We start from the raw sequence: 16,439 nt of genomic DNA, 5'->3' as shown, positions 1-16,439 counted from the left end.
CTTCTCTACCAGCATTTAACTGTTGATAAAACTGGTAGTGCCCCACATCAAGGTTATAGTAATTTGTATATTCTATTCACTTTTAATTTTTTATTAAGGAATTTATTAATTTTACCTTTTAAAATGTATTATAAGGTAGATAGTAGTTAGACCTTCTCAACTCTGTTAATAGAATAATAGGGAGTAACATATTCATACTTCTTCAGCACAGACCTCACTCTTGAATTCAAGATTCACCTATTGGGGGCACCCGGGTAGCTCAGTTGGTTAAGCGTCTGACTTCGGCTCAAGTCACGATCTCATGGTTTGTGAGTTCAAGACCCGCGCTGGGCTCTGTGCTGACAGCTCAGAGCCTGGAACCTGCTTCATTTTCTGTGTCTCCCTCTCTCTCTTTGCCTCTCCTCCTCTCCCTCTCCCTCTCAAAAATAAATAAAAATTAAAAAAAAAAAAAAGATTCACCTATCCAATTGTTTATTTGACCCCTCCACTGGAACGTCTGATACACACTTCCAATTCAAGTCGCCCAATACAAAATTTGTTTTTCCATCTAAACCTCCCTCAGTCTCATCAACAAATACCAATCTATACCTAATCTCTGTCCATTTATCTCCTACATCCATTTCATTAGCACAGCCTCAAAAACCTGTATGTTGTACTCACTTTGGCAGCACATACACTAAAACTGGAACAATACAGAGAAGATTAGCATGGCCCCTGTGCAAAGAGAACACACAAATTTTTGAAGCATTCCATATTTTTTGTATAGTAACATGATAGCTATTCTTGTGGTGAGCATAGCACAACATATGAACTTGGTGAATCACTAAGTTATATGCCTGGAACTAATGAAATACTGCCAACTATACTTCAATTTAAAACATTTTTAATTTTTTTTTTAATTTTTTTTAACGTTTATTTATTTTTGAGAGACAGAGACAGAGCGTGAGCAAGGGAGGGACAGAGAGGGAAACACAGTATCTGAAGCAGGCTCCAGGCTCTGAGCTGCCAGCATGAAGCCTGATGTGGGGGCTCAAACTCACGAACCGTGAGATCAAGATCTGAGCCAAAGTCAGATGCTTAACTGACTGAGCCACACAGGTACCCTTAAAACATTTTTTAAATAATAATTTAGGGCACCTGGGTGGCTCAGTTAAGCATCCGACTTGACTTCGGCTCAGATCATAATCTCACGGTTCGTGAGTCCCAGCCCCACATCGCGCTCTCTGCTGGGAGAGAGCATGGAGCCTGCTTGGGATCCTCTGTCCCCCTCTCTCTCTCTGCCCCTCCCCTGCTAGAGCATGCTTGGTTAGGCTTTCTGTCTCTCAAAAATAAACATTAAAAAAACAAAAATTAAGGGGCACCTGGGTGGCTTAGTCAGTTAAGCATCTGACTCTTGGCTTTGGCTCAGGTCATGATCCCACAGTTCCTGAGACTGAGCCCCACATTGGGCTCTGCTCTAACAGGAGGGAGTCTGCTTGGGATTCTTTCTCTCCCTCTCCCCTCCTCCCCACTCATGATCTCTCTTTCTCTCTCTCTCTTTCATGCTCTCAAAATAAATAAATTTAAACACTGTTAAAAAACAAAAATTAAAAATAAGTAAATAATTTAAAAACCTTATATGTTTGTTTGTCAACTTCTCTCCATCTTAACTACCAACCCTAGTCTAAACTATTCCTTCCTACCTAGACCATTGCAGTGGTTTCCTAACTGGTGCCCCTGCTTCTACGCTTTCTCCTTGAAATTTATTCTCCACAAAGCAGCCAGAGATTATGTGCCCATGTGTGCAAAACACACACAGACACACACACACACACACACACGGTCACATCTTCTTACACACACACTTCTTACACATCTCTTATAGTTTACCATCACACTTCAAAAAATTTCTAACTCCTTACTCTGTGGTCTGGTTCTTGTCAATCCCTATAAACTCTTCTTACCATTTTCCTCTTTGCCCATGCTCCAACCACATTAGCTTTTTCTCTATTCCTCAATAACCTCAATTGGTTTCTCCCTTAGGGATATTACACCAGCTGTTCTCTCTGCCTAATATGTTATCCCCATGATCTTCAAATGTCTGGTTCCTTCTTGCTATTCTAAAATAGCCATTAAGGCACTCTTCACCACGTTTTATCTCTCTGCATAGTACTTATCACTAGTTGACATGGTCTTGTGTTGCTTTTGTCTGCGAGTTGTCTGAGAACAGGAAGCTTGTATACCTTATTTACAGTGTAGCCTCAGCACCCAAAACAGAATTGGAATATAATAAGCAGTCAGTAAATATTTGCTCGATGAGTAATTTTAATAGTATGAGAGATGATGACTCATGTGTCATCTGACTTGAAATGTTCAAGTGCACTTTTCTAATATTCGAAAAAATAAAACCAATCTTCTAAAATACAATGAACAGTTAATTCATAATAAAAATCAAATGATGCTTGTCTCCTATTTTTCTTCAACATTTCTCAAATTCACCTTGGCACATTCCAGTCTCTGTGTGTATGTCTGCAATATTGCCTGACTAAAATCATTTCTCCTGGAATGCTCTCTAATGCCCAATATCATCCATGTAAATATAATTTGTGAAACCATTATCCACTTTTAAGACCCAATGACAAATGTTACCTTCCCTTTGATGCATTCTCTGATTAACATCTATCTTGTGTGCACCCAAAATACTTTGGTCTTTAATGACAACCCTCATCTCAGTGAGAGAGCTAGGTATTAACGGATAAGAGTTTCTCAAATTTGGTTCCTTAGGACACCAGGACTTGAGACAATGTGTACAATTCACATGAGCTTGGGAAATACTGCGAAATATATATACTACTTTGGGGGATTCACAACACAGTAAAATTAACGGATCTGGAAAAAGTCCCATGGTAAGTACTGTGTAGGATTTAAGTTTCTGGAACCCAAATTTTGTTTTCATTATTTGATCACAGAATCATCAACTATTTAAAAAAAAAAAAAACAGATATCATTAACATCTCACAGAAGATAGCCTGAGATATACCTGAATAATGGTTAAGACCACAGGTTTGGGAAGTTGCTAAGTTGGATGACTTCAATTTTAATCTGGCCTCCAACAATTATTAAAGGAGTAACTATGCACAAGTAACTGATCTTCTCTGGGGCTCCACCTTCCCATCTTTGAAACAGAGTTGAACAGGACGATCTCATAGGATAAGTGTAAGGATTGAAAAAGAGCGGTATGGTCCCTGAGACCTAGTAGCCACTTTGTAAATGGTAGCCACCACTAGAATAGTCATTTTTATCACGGTTGTACATCAGTGTTCACTTGAGTATCTCCCACAAGATGGAACATACACCATGCCAAGAGACTTAAGGGTTTGCAAACTGTGGGCATGCTTTGGGCAGAACAGCTAAGGCAAGAATCCTCACACCAGGTCCCAAATGCCTCAGGCCTCACACCATCCCTATTGCCTTACATAGAGTTCAATCCAAGATTTATGTTACCATCCTTGTCTTCTGAGGCATTAGAGTTTACAACCCCTTACTTGGAAGTCCTCAAATAACATTTGTTGAATTGCTTGATCTCAATGGATTCTGACCTCCTTCAATTCTCATCCACCAGAAACTCCCCACCACCTCAAAACAACACCTGAAATCTTTAACATAGATCTCTTTCAAAAGAGTGGTTCACTCAAGCAATGATTTATATATTTAAAACCTAAGTTACGAAGAAGGTAAAATGTATAGCTCGAAAAATTCTCAAGTCTGATGTGCACTTCCTTCACCAACTGGTCAATAAGACAGTCCATAGTGCTGAAGAAATTCAGAGAATAAAGAGGTCCCTTGGGACTGGCTGTTAATGCCAACTCCCAGAAAGTAGGAGGCATTGTTACATGGAGGGAGCTACAGCTGATGACCTCCAGAGGGCCATTTCACCCCTGAGCTTCTATTCAATCATTGGAATTTAAAATAGAACACTAAAAAGAACTTTAAGAGATCATCAAGGCCATCCCCCTGCCTGTTAGAATATTTTTATATCTCCAAGTTCAATGTTGAAGTGTGAAGGCTCAAGCTGCAAGAGAAATTGATGGGTTAGAGGGCAGGAAAGCTTAGGGGGAGAAAAGAGAAAGGAAAAGAAAAATCTGAGGATAAAGGAATTTATGCCCTTCCAATTAACCTTACCAAGGCCCTCAAAATTCCCAAGGCAACCTTGATTCTACCTTTCTTTCTTTTGTTTTCAAATATGGAATTTTCCCCAGGACTAATGTTAGAATTGAGCATATTCTTCCTTTGATTTATGAGAACATTCAGGGAATATAAGGTCATGAAAGTTACCAAACCAGCTGGCTTCAATGCAAAGTAATTAAATAGAAAGTCTTAAAAACTTAAAATCCTTACTAGACTTGTTTCAGAAGAATGTTACATTTATCTTCTTTCACATTTAAAGTACTCATTCTTATATTTTTAAAATATTTATTCTAGATTTACGTGAACCTTCCCCTGATGATGCAGTGGACCCAATTCAGAAAATCTGAAATTAGAGCATCTGTATTTGTGGTTAAAACTACTCGTGAACAACATTTCAGGAAATACGTGGTTACGGTAATTAGATAACCATAAATGTCTGTTAGAGTTCAGAAAAGCAAAGTTAAGTGCTGGAAATTTTTTCCTAAAAGAAAAAAAAAAAACCACTACAATGGGACATAAACAGAAACAAAAAAACAAACAAAAACAATAACAACCCTGATTTCTTAAGAAGTTGAACAAAGCTACATACTTAAGTGGTTATGCTCTAAACCTAAATGCAATCTACTCAAAGGGGCATTAAGATGTGGGTTTATAAGCTTCCCTATACTGGGTAAAATGCACATACCAAGAATTGTGCTATTTATTTTTAAATTCCTTTGATATGATCCTTAAATTGTACTTAATAATACCTTATAGACCTGGGCCCACCCAGGGGCTTTCATGACCCCTCTACTCTAATACTGTCTTTAAGGCCACTCAGACCCTTTGATAGCCTCTTACGTTCTAGGTTTTATAATTCCTTTGTAGTACACATATTCAGATACGCACAGGTTAGTAATTTCTCTAAGAAAAATGATGTTTGAAACAACACTCTTGCAGGCGTACTCCTGAGTACACACGCACAAGTAAATCACCTACATCCAGCAGCTGGAAAACAGAGCCAATTTCTGGTAAATGTACATGATAGCCAATTAAAGGAAACCAAGTGGTAGCAAGTCTAGATGGTGAAACATGAGACAATTTTCTGTGACTTTTGCTTGAGGAACCAAGGCATGCTTTAATAGAGTGGCTTCAGGTGTTGATACTCTATCAATGTCTATATCTCTCTGATTGAGCATGACATAATAGCTGTTTCATTTTTGAAGACCTAGCATTTCCATTTTCTTATATCCTATAGATATCCAAGAGCAAAGAGAGTTGCCACATTACATATCTCCAAATAAAACCATAGGGTAGTCAAATTAATCTAATTATCTGTGACCCAATTTGATAATACTGCTAAAAGCAATGTTAGAAAGGACTTCTCTAGAGTATGTTCTTTCTTTTCTCAGTCATTCTCTTGTTCTAATAATCTGGGTGAGAAAATACTCTTTCACACTGAAAATGCACCTGCTGAGATATTTTATCCATAAACTTGAACTATGAAAATGTGTGCTCTATTTACAGGTATTTGGAAAATGTAATGATGAGACACTCAAAATTGTCATCACCTTAATAAAGGTCTGAAAAATTCTAAAGATTGATCCAACATCATTTTCACATTTAACAATTATACTCAAGCAAGTATTCTCAGGTGACTTAAACAGGTTCAGCAAAGGTCAGAAATATCACTTGCTCATAGCTCTCTCTATGAGGCTGGCTGGCCACAGTGAGTTTTCTACTTGCTTCTTTCATTTCTCACTTTGATCCACCCTTGACCCTATTGACTTTGGTCTCTGACTCACAGATACAAACATGTGGCAGGTTTTATGGTATTTTAGAAAATAATTTTGTGTTCTTTAACAGAGATGAACAATTCTTTATGGGAATCTTTAAGGTTTATTTATTTTTGAGAGACAGAGAGCAAGGGAGCACGAGTGGGGGAGGGGCAGAGAGACAGAAAGAGAGAGAGAGGAAGAGAGAGAGAATCCCAAGCAGGCTCAGCACTGTCAGCATGGAACCTGAAGTGGGGCTCGAACTGGAGAACTGTGAGATCAGGACCTGAGCCAAAATCAAGAGTCCCCAGTGCTCAACCGACTGAGCCACGCAGGCACCCCTATGAGAGGCACTTTCATTCCAATTGTTCCAATTAGGAATTTACACTAAAACCTCATCTTTGTTGTTGTGTTTTTGCTTTGTTTTTTGTTTGTTTTGAGTGAGGGAGGGGCAGAGAGAGAGGAGGGGCAGGAGAGACTCCTAAGCAGGCTCTGTGCCTGCCCTGCGAGCCAGAGCCCTTCACAGCGGCTCTTGAGATCATGACCTAAACTGAAATCCAGGGTCGAATGCTCAACCGACTGAGCTACCCTGGTGCCCCTGAAACTCCATCTTTGGAAGCAAAAGACTTACTCCAAAAACCTCTGTATTTTTTTTCTCATTTCTTCTCCAATGTACTGTCATTGTGAATTTTTAATATTTATAATGAGCAAAATTATATGCTTGGAATGCACCCTTCAACATAATGGTATTACAACTAAATATTTATTTGAATTACGTTTATGGTAATAATAACTAATGTGTTTTTTTTCACACCATAGGTTAAAAGTCTGCAGCCTCTAATTTGACAGGAACTCTATTATCACTTTCTGCAAAATTAGACAGGAAAAAATATTAAGACATCTAAAATCTGACACAAATAGAAATCTTTCTCTCTTTTTTTGAAAAAAACAAGAAAGATGATTAGATGCTGCCTGACGTCCCATTTTCAGGCCAAGAAAGGGGATACAGAGGTTCACTATCTTTTCCACCAAGTAAGACCCTTGCAAGAATGCATTGGTATGTAATAACACTGAACTTCTTTAGATGTAGATAAAGTTAGCTTTATCTTCTCGAGGGTCTTATCCATTCAGCCCCCTGTTTCAACTAACATCAAAATACCTTCACTACAAGGCCCCAGCACAGAGGGCTAATCCACAGCACATCATCTGTGAAACATACCACCCTCAAACTTGAAAACTGACCAACTAGAGGTGAATAAACAGCACGGAGACAGAAGAATTCCCCTACTCAAAACTGGAACAGAATCTAAACAAAATCTTTTTTTTGTTCTTTAAGTTCCAAAGTAGGCTGATTTTCTCAGTGATTTGTAAAACTACCTACTTGAATTTTTTTTTTAATGCCTCTTACTGTACTTGAGCACTTTTTGTTTTGGTCACAATTACAAACTCTAAACTCTAAAAGCCAATGCCATTTTTCATGATGCTCTTGGAGAAATCTGTAGGAGAGACCTCTTAGAAATAAGTCTACCCTTCTGCAAAGCTTAGCAAAGTTTAACTTTCTAAACTTAAACTTTTGCAAAGTTTAGCAAAGACTTCACATCAGATTATTTTGATTAATTTTACTTCAGAAAATGCACACACATAGCCTATGTTCAAAATAACACCCACAAACACACCCGGAGATTCCAAAGTTTAGCATTTCCCCCAAAACATCTCTGAAAATGATAGCACTCCAATAAAGACTGATATTCTGCTGAGGATAAGGCCATGACCCCAAGATGCTAGAAAACCAAACTTCTGCAGTAGAGGCTGAGTCAAATGCCCGTCCAGGATGGAGGCACTCACTCCAGCTGCCACATGGTCTAGCTGCTGCTAATTCCTAAGTGATTCCTCCTCAGGATCTGCCCCCCGGAGGAAGAGAGATGCCATGGCCAGAGTCTCACACACCTATGAAGGGTTTAGAGTGATGGAGGATGGGCACCCTTGCCTCCTTCACAAAAAGCTCTGAAGGGCCAAGAAGTACCCAAGATCTCCAAGGTTCCGTTGAGGCCTGCGTGATAACTACATGTCAGTATAGCTCCTCCCTCTGCCTGGTCCCGGGGGCCTATTCCCTCACAGCTGTTGATCTCAAGGGCACTCCCAGTCTCCAACTTAGCACCTCAAGGCACCAGACCCAAGAGGCATCACAATGAGAGGAGCTGGAGGGATACCAAGATATATTACAATGCAACATTACTTCTTTTATAAAGGTAAAGAAACCTCAGCCAAGAACAATTAAATAATTTGCATTGAATCAAGTGTCTAGTCAGTCCTGGTAACAGCTCCTCCGCCTTTTCACTTCCAGGTGGGTGTCCTTTATTAGAAATTATTTTCCTGGGGCACCTGGGTGCCTCAGTTGGTTGGGAGGCTCAGGTCATGATCTTGCAGTTTGTGAGTTCCACGTCCTCGGTGGGCCCTGTGCTGGAGCCTGCTTCAGATTCTGTGTCTCCCCCTCCCTCCCCCTCCCCAGCTCGCACTCCGTGTGTGTGTGTGTGTGTGTGTGTGTGTGTGTGTGTGTGTGTGTGTGTGTGTGTGTGTGTCTGTCTGTCAAAAATAAATAAACATTTAAAAATTTTTTAAAAAAAGAAAGAAAGAAATTGTTTTCCTCAATGGACTTCAACTAGACTTCACCTGAAAAAATCACATTGGCTTTTAAGTCTGGCCAAGTAACAGTTAACAGTTTATCTCTTTACAGCCTCCCACGTGCCATATTTAGATTTCTAGAAACTCTCCCAAGGAAGGAGAATCATCCAAATGGGTTTGGAGAGATTTAGGGGATCAGGATGGTTGAGGTAGAAATTAACATTTTCTTCTGAATATCTACTAGCATGATGCAAGGAACTTTACATAACATTATCTTAATCTTCATGACTCAATGAAGGAATATTTCTTCTTTCATTTTATAAATGAAGGAACTGAGGTCCATTTGGGTCATGTAAGATCTGACTCTGAAGCCACTGTATGTTCATCCCACTGCCTCACTGGGACTACAAATAAACATCCTCTGTACCCCGCCCCCTCTTGTTTACCACGTTTCCAAGTGTGAGGCCTTGGTTATAATTTACCTTCCTGATGGTCCCAAGTATAGCTTCACTACATAATATACTTATTAACTTGACTCACTAAAAATCAACAATTGCAAACTTTTCAGAATGTTGGTTAACATTTATGATCTCATAGTGCCAAAAATAAATAATTTACTCTCAGGGGTTAGTAAAGCTAAGACATATTGTTACAGTGTTCCTCACCAGGATAAAAATTTACAATGACATCCCTTAACTAGGCACTTAAGAAATCATTTGGCAGTTTACTTTTTGCCAAATGCCATACATTGTTCTAATGTCAGATAGGAAGTAAAAGTTATTTATAGACTGAAATATAACACTATTAAAGCTCAATCTTATATGCAGCAACACATTCCAAATAGAGTTCTCAACACTACATTTTAAAGCGCAAATCACTGTATTCAATACCAGCATATGAATGTCTTCTTAATAGAGTACCAGAGGTGTTACAAAGACTCCAAAAGGGGAGACAGTTGAAAGAAAAATCTAATAATGTCAATGATATGTTTTTTACCTTAACCTAAAAATTAATTTTTGTGACTAAACTTTTATAAACTGGTTTTTTTGCTATCTGTGATTCATAAGACTGCTATTGACATGAGCCAGGTTAAATGTTGCTTTTAACAATGTTGAACTTTGGGGACGCCTGGGTGGCTCAGTCGATTAAGCGTCCGACTTCGGCTCAGGTCATGATCTCACGGTTCATGAGTTCAAGCCCCACGTTGGGCTCTGTGCTGACAGCTCAGAGCCCGGAGCCTGTTTTGGATTCCATGTCTCCCTCCCTCTCTCTCTCTCTCTCTCTCTCTTTCTCTCTCTCTCTCTCTCTGCCCCTCCCTGGCTTGCACAGTCTCTCTCTCAAAAATAAATAAGCATTAAAAAAATTTAAAAAAAAGAAACAATGCTGAACTTTGACATTTTAATTTATCTAAGCAATTTTTAAAAGATTAGCATTTCTGTTTTGGATATATAGACACAATATTTTACAGCCTGTGGGGCTGTTTTTTCATAGTAAGATCAGCCTTTGTATAATTCTCATTCAGGGGAATTCTGGTATTTGTCGTTTTATGAGCACAACCAAACTGTTACACTTTAGTTATAACAAGGGGGCTTCTGAATTCCTTAAATAAAAGGATTTTAAAATCTGTGACAATTCTTTAAATAAATTTAGGAGAAAGACGTAAAACAATTTTTTAATGTAAACTGATGGGCACGCTAACAATGGTAGAGCTGTCTCCCATTCTTGCATAAATACACAGAACAGTACATTCTTATTTGCTCCTAACACGCAGCATGACATCTTAAGGCCTATCAGCTGGTTTTATTTTACGTTAGGCTTAAAGATCAGTGGACACTGCAGACACAGGAAGATTAGGCAAAACAAGAAGCTTGACATTAAAAGTGTTCTCTAAACTCAGAATACTACTTTCCATCTTATTCTGTAATGAAATAAGTGTTAATTACTTCCTAAATAGAGCTGCAAGATAAAAAACACAGGACACCCAAGTAAATTTGATTTTTTTAAGCGTATCCCATGCAGTATTTATGTTGTGCTTATGAATCACCTGAATATCTTGTTAAAATGCAGGTTCTGGTTCAACAGCATGGAATGGTGCCTCAGTGTATCTTTTTATTTGCTAAATCTGCCAACCTATCTTAAAGTATTTTGAAAAGAAGAAAACACTGAAGATAGTATTGGTAAATGTTCACTGGCAGACTAATAATTGCAGTTAATGAATGGAATGATAAATTTGATAAATTATTTTTTATTTACAAATTTGTCTCAGTGTCTTCTCTAAAACCTCCAAATTAGTAGTAAAAATAAAACACATATTTTCCCCCACCTTCACAGGTCCATTATCTAATCGGTGATGTTCACCCTTGACTAAATATCAAAATCACCTGGACAGCTTTTAAAATCCTGATACCCAGCCACACTCAATTAAATATTAACCTCTGGGGTAGGATGGGACCCAGGCATAGATGTTTTAATCTTCCCAGGTGATTCTAACGTGCACTTAGTCGGAGAACCTGCCCTAGGTCCCTACTCTACAAAGTATATAAGCAACATCAGCCCTGGCTGGCAACTTGTTACAAACACAGAATTTCAGGCCCCACCCCAGGCCTTCTGAATCAGAACTTGCATTTTAACAAGATATTCAGGTGACTCATATGCACATTACAGTTTGACAAACACTACTCTAAATCATTTACAGATAACAACTAAAGGCAGCCATGTTTATGACTTTCACGCTATTGCTAACTGGAATCTAGAATATTCCAACATAGCGAAACTGGTCTAATTAAGTACAGTTACTACAGCAGAGACCAAAGAATTGTCAGTACTCTCCCACTGCATATCACTTTATAGACTTCCAACAGAAATAACAGGAACTAATCAAACACACATTGGATTGAATGCTGGAGGCAATACCCAAAGGGCAGCATACCTGATTCTGGCCCAAACCCCACAAACCTGGAAACCAAGATCTAAATAGCAATTACTGCTTCCTTTTTCCCCTAATCCCAATCCTAGTCAATAAAGCTACCTAGTCAAGGTCCTTTGCCCCCAAAGTGCTGGTGTACCTATAGTAATCACTGACTTCTGTGTTTTCCAGCTATGAATTCAAAGGTTTCTTGTATATGTTCCATCAAGCAACTGAGGACTTCTTTCACAAATGATAGTCTATAGAAACCTAACATGGTAACCTCCTAAATGCAGCAGAACCAAGCATTCACATCAAGGCTGAAATCTATGTATCATGATTTGAAAAGCATCTGAAAGGCTTCCTGTCAAATTGTCCTCCCCAGTTTATTACCAGAGTTCTCCTAAGTAAGTTTCTTGCGTTAAATAATGTTTTTCCTCTCCTCCGGTGAAATATAAATGCTGCACTCCTAAGGAGTTAACATGTTTACTTTCTCAAAACTTAGTGTTGAATTAAATTTTCAAATTGTGTTTTTTTACCTGAAAGAAGAGATTGATGAGTTCTGGGTTACTGAAGGCAGTAAGAGTCAGGGAAAAGAATAAAGAAAGCAGCAGAAAGCAGTACAGGATACCAAAGAAAAACTTGGTCTAATGTCTAATGTAGTATTTAGAATGTCTAATGTCTAATGTCTAATCATTTTGCTTCCAACTTACCTTAATACTTAAGGATAGCACTTCCAATCCATTCAAGCAAAAATTAATACTTCATATTTGTATAATTTCATTTTGTAATTTATTTCTGACTCACTTAAACTATAAAAGAACTATCTCAAGAAGTAGACAACTGCAGAGTTTATCTTAAAAAATTTTTAAGGGAAACAGAAGATAGTAATTTTTAGTTTTCATACATTATATATCACAACTTACAAAGCACGGAGCTGAAAAAGAGAAAACTTGAGGTTATACAGAGTGTACTTTTGAGTGAATAATAACTTTTGAACATAATTCTAGTTTTATTATATTTCATGAAGTGAGCAAGGGAAATTGTGTCTGCATCAATGTAGTGAAGGAGTTTCTCATCTCAAAAGCCTATCTGTATTGATATCAGAAAAGGGTAGGGGTGCAAAATGACAGCAGCTGGCCTGCCCTTTCACCTTCCTAACACGGCTGGTGGCAGCAATGAAGCTTAATCAATGCAATGGAAGTGACATTTTGCAGTCAAATCAAATTAAATGGAAATGAAAGGAAAATCTGAGGTCCAACCTAAAGGCTGTTCCTCTTACCACTGAGGTCATCTCCATGGCAACTAAATGCTACAAATGTGTAGAGTAAATCCTTAACAAATCTGCAGAAAGCATGTCCAATTGAATATGATAGTGTCTGTCACTGTACTTTGCAGCTTTCCAAGAGCTTACATTACAAGTAACAAAAACGACTTTAGCCAGCAAGTAAGCAGGACAGCCCAGTTAATCTGACCACTACTCAATGACAGGGGTGCTCGACTTCTGAAAGGATGAACTCTAAGTAAGTGGAAACTTAAAGACAGACCAAGTTAAGTGGATTAGGGTCACACTGCCGTGTTTTCTAGAATTGTTTCCACTTGGACTTATTCAGTTCAGAATCTTCCTGGTCCCTTTAGCAGCATTTTCACATCACAAGGAATAATTTATATGGGGTACATCTGATCATGCCATTATCCTTTCTCAAGTACTCCCTCGGACATTGCACTTCCCCCTCTTTCTGAGAATGCAGTGAGAGCAGATAGGTTGCAGGGTTACGCGAAGGCAGCACGGTACTGGCCAACTGCAACAGAGCAGCAGTTCCTCCTCATGTAGTTTCCTCTGCACAGACTCTTGCGGAAGACTTTAACTCATCCCTCTATGCCTCTAGGTAGTTGACTGTACCACGTGGCCAGTCCAAACCACCTTGGGTAATCTGGAATTCATTTCTTGTCGGAGACCATATTTTGTTGAAGAAAGTAAAATAAGATCATTGAATACTCTTCCCCTATAACTGAACAACCATTAGAGTCTTCCTATCCCAAGGACAAGAATTCTCATGTATCTGTGTATGTTTGGCTTGAGATTTGGGTGCCCTCTACTACATGACAATATCTTTACAGAAGGAAGAAAAAAGATCAACGTCTCAGTACACCGAGTTCGCCCACTGACACATACTCAATTCGTTGTTCAAGCTATACAACAAGAAACGTTACTTTGTAGGAAGATTCACTGCACTACATTTGGCATGCTCTCCATTGGTCAATTAATTAAGTCATAAAAGTGGCCACTCTCATTCTTGGAGTTTGCTACTGATGCTGTCACTTTGCAATATGAAAGATGTCAACAGATTTACACCTTAGGATGACAATTGGATATGAAGTGACAGTTTTTGCTCAAATGCATAAAACCATGGGTCGTTATATTCTATCCCCATTAAAATAGCAATTCATACTAAATAATTTCTAGGAAGAAATCCCTGCTTTCTGAATGGTGATTAAAATAGCAACAATGCTAACTTAACATAACAATAGTTCCCATAAATATATCATGAATTATCATCTTTTTTTCAGTAGCACTAATTTACTTTACTTGGGGTGGTATGTCTTGGAATTTTCCAAAATCTTTGTAACAGTAATAATAAGGCCTAACCTCCATTGAGCACTTACTCTGGCAGTGATGAAAGCCAAGCAAAATAAAAGTCTGTTGTGTGAAACATCTTGCTCCCACATAGCACCAATGTTTTAAGGTTTATAATAACTACAAACTAATTCTGTTTCATATTATCATCACCATAAAATTATACTTCAGTTTAATATAATGGAATATACTCTGCTCTTTGGGACTTTAATCCCGGTTCAGTTATTAATTAATAGCATCCTGGCTTGCATCATTTTCTTCTCTCTTGCCAATATTCTAAACTGCAAAATGAAGCTTATTCTACTGGTCCTTCTTACCTCATGAGATTACCCAAGGATGCAGTGATAATGTGGAAGACCTCTGGAGAGTATCCAACAATATACAAGATCTGTATCTCATATTATTATATTGAAATAATACATATTTATTATACTGAAATATTTACATAGCATAGGATTATATTATTCTTTCACAGAGACTATTCTTGTGATGTTAGGAACGGTAAAATAGTAAGCCTCAGTTTAACTGGAAAACTTCAGTTTTCCTAACTCCATACCTATAGCTCCTAGTAAAAATTAATTCTTATTTAGCAATTCTGTGTATAAAATTTGATAGAAAATATAATAACCCAGATGAACACTCTGCAATTTTCTTTTCCAAAATCATTACTGGGTATCACATTACTCCCTTAGGATTCACTTCTATTCCTACGGTCAAATGCTAAAAGAGAAGAAAAATTTAAAAAACCTTATTTAGGTCTTTGAACACTGAGTTCTGATAAGTTTTTATTGTATTAGACCTTTTTGATCATTTAAAGAAGATGGAACAATATATTAAAGAGGACCCCATCCTGCCCCCAAGGTTATTTTCTCTTCTGACTACTGCATTCATTATACATTTAAAGACCTGGGGCACCTGGGTGGCTCAGTGGGTCAGGCATCCAACTTCAGCTCAGGTTATGATCTCAAGGCTTTTGAGTTCGAGCCTCACATTGGTCTCTGTGCTGACAGTTCAGACCCTGGAGCCTGCTTTGGATTCTGTGTCGCCCTCTCTCTCTGCCCCTCACCCACTCATGGACTGTATCTCTCTCTCTTTCAAAAATGAATTAACGTTAAAAAAAATTTTTAAGCCATATTTACATTTTTCCAAAGAAGACATACAGATGGCCAACAGGTATATGAAAAGGTGCTCAACATCATTAATCATCAGAGAAATGCAAATCAAAACCACAATGAGTTACCACCTCACACCTGCTTAAATGGCTATTATCAAAAAGACAAGAAATAACAAGTGTTGACAAGACTGTGGTTTTAAGGAAACCCTTGTGCACTGTTTGTGGGAATGGACACTGGTACAGCCATTATGGAAACAGCATGGAGGTTTCTTTAGAAAATTAAAAAATAGAACTACCACATGATCCAGCAAGTACGCTTCAGAGTATTTATCCAAAGAAAATGAAAACATTAACTCAAAAAGATATGTGCTTCCCATTATTTACAGCATTATTTACAATATGTGCAGCATTTACAATAGCCACAATATGGAAGCAACCTAAGCATTCACTGATAGATGAATGAAGAAACTGTGGTATATATATTTAATGAAGTATTATTCAGCCATAAACAAGAATGAAATCTTGCCATTTGCATCAACACAGATGAAACTTGAGGGTATTATCCTAAGTGAAATAAGTCAGAGAAAAATAAATATCATATGATCTCACTTATATGCAGAATCTGAAAACAAAAAACAAAAAAAACAAAAAAAAAAAACCCCACACATTCACATAAACACCAACAACAAAAATTTGAGCTCATACATACAGAGAACAGATTAGTGATTTCCAGAGGCCACGAGTGGGGTGGGAATTGAGGAATGGGGGAAGAAAGTTAGAAAGTGTAAACTTCCAGCTATAAAATAAATAAGTCATGGGGATGTAATATACAACATGATGACTATAGTTAATATGGTACTGTATATTTGAAACTTGTTAGAACTGTGTATCTTAAAAGTTTTCATCACAAGAAAATCTGGTAACAATGTACGGTGATGCATGTTAACTAGACTTACCGTGGTGATCATTTCACAATATACAGAAATATTGAATCATTATGTTGTATACCTGAAACTAATATAATGTCATATGTCAGTTGCATTTAAGTTAAAAAATAATCATAAAGCCATGTTTGTTTTCCCTTTGAAAGTTCTGGCCCGCCTTGATCCAAAAAAAATATTTGGGGCAATCAGAAGTGTTTTATCAATCATAGATTCTAAGTTTCAGTATTTCAGTGGTACTATGTACAGCTGAATTTGAAAACAAAGACAGGAAGCCCTGCCATAGATTATCACAAAT

At 37.9% G+C, this 16,439-nt stretch overlaps 1 protein-coding gene and 1 non-coding gene across 8 annotated transcripts in view; one reads left to right on the top strand and one right to left on the bottom strand.

Moving 5' to 3' along the window:
* Positions 1 to 16,439, bottom strand: part of SOX5 (SRY-box transcription factor 5) — a 1,011,059-nt gene that overhangs the window by 901,098 nt on the left and 93,522 nt on the right. The window lies entirely within an intron of this gene.
* On the top strand, positions 653 to 759 carry LOC128775136 (U6 spliceosomal RNA). The gene has a single exon (XR_008419787.1). It is a non-coding gene; the product is annotated as a U6 spliceosomal RNA (small nuclear RNA).

Source organism: Panthera pardus, unplaced genomic scaffold, assembly GCF_024362965.1.
Source record: "Panthera pardus isolate Hobbes unplaced genomic scaffold, ASM2436296v1 HiC_scaffold_6, whole genome shotgun sequence".
NCBI lineage: Eukaryota > Metazoa > Chordata > Mammalia > Carnivora > Felidae > Panthera > Panthera pardus.
The sequence above is the reverse complement of the archived record's forward strand: the minus strand, read 5'-3'. Positions and strand labels throughout refer to the sequence as shown.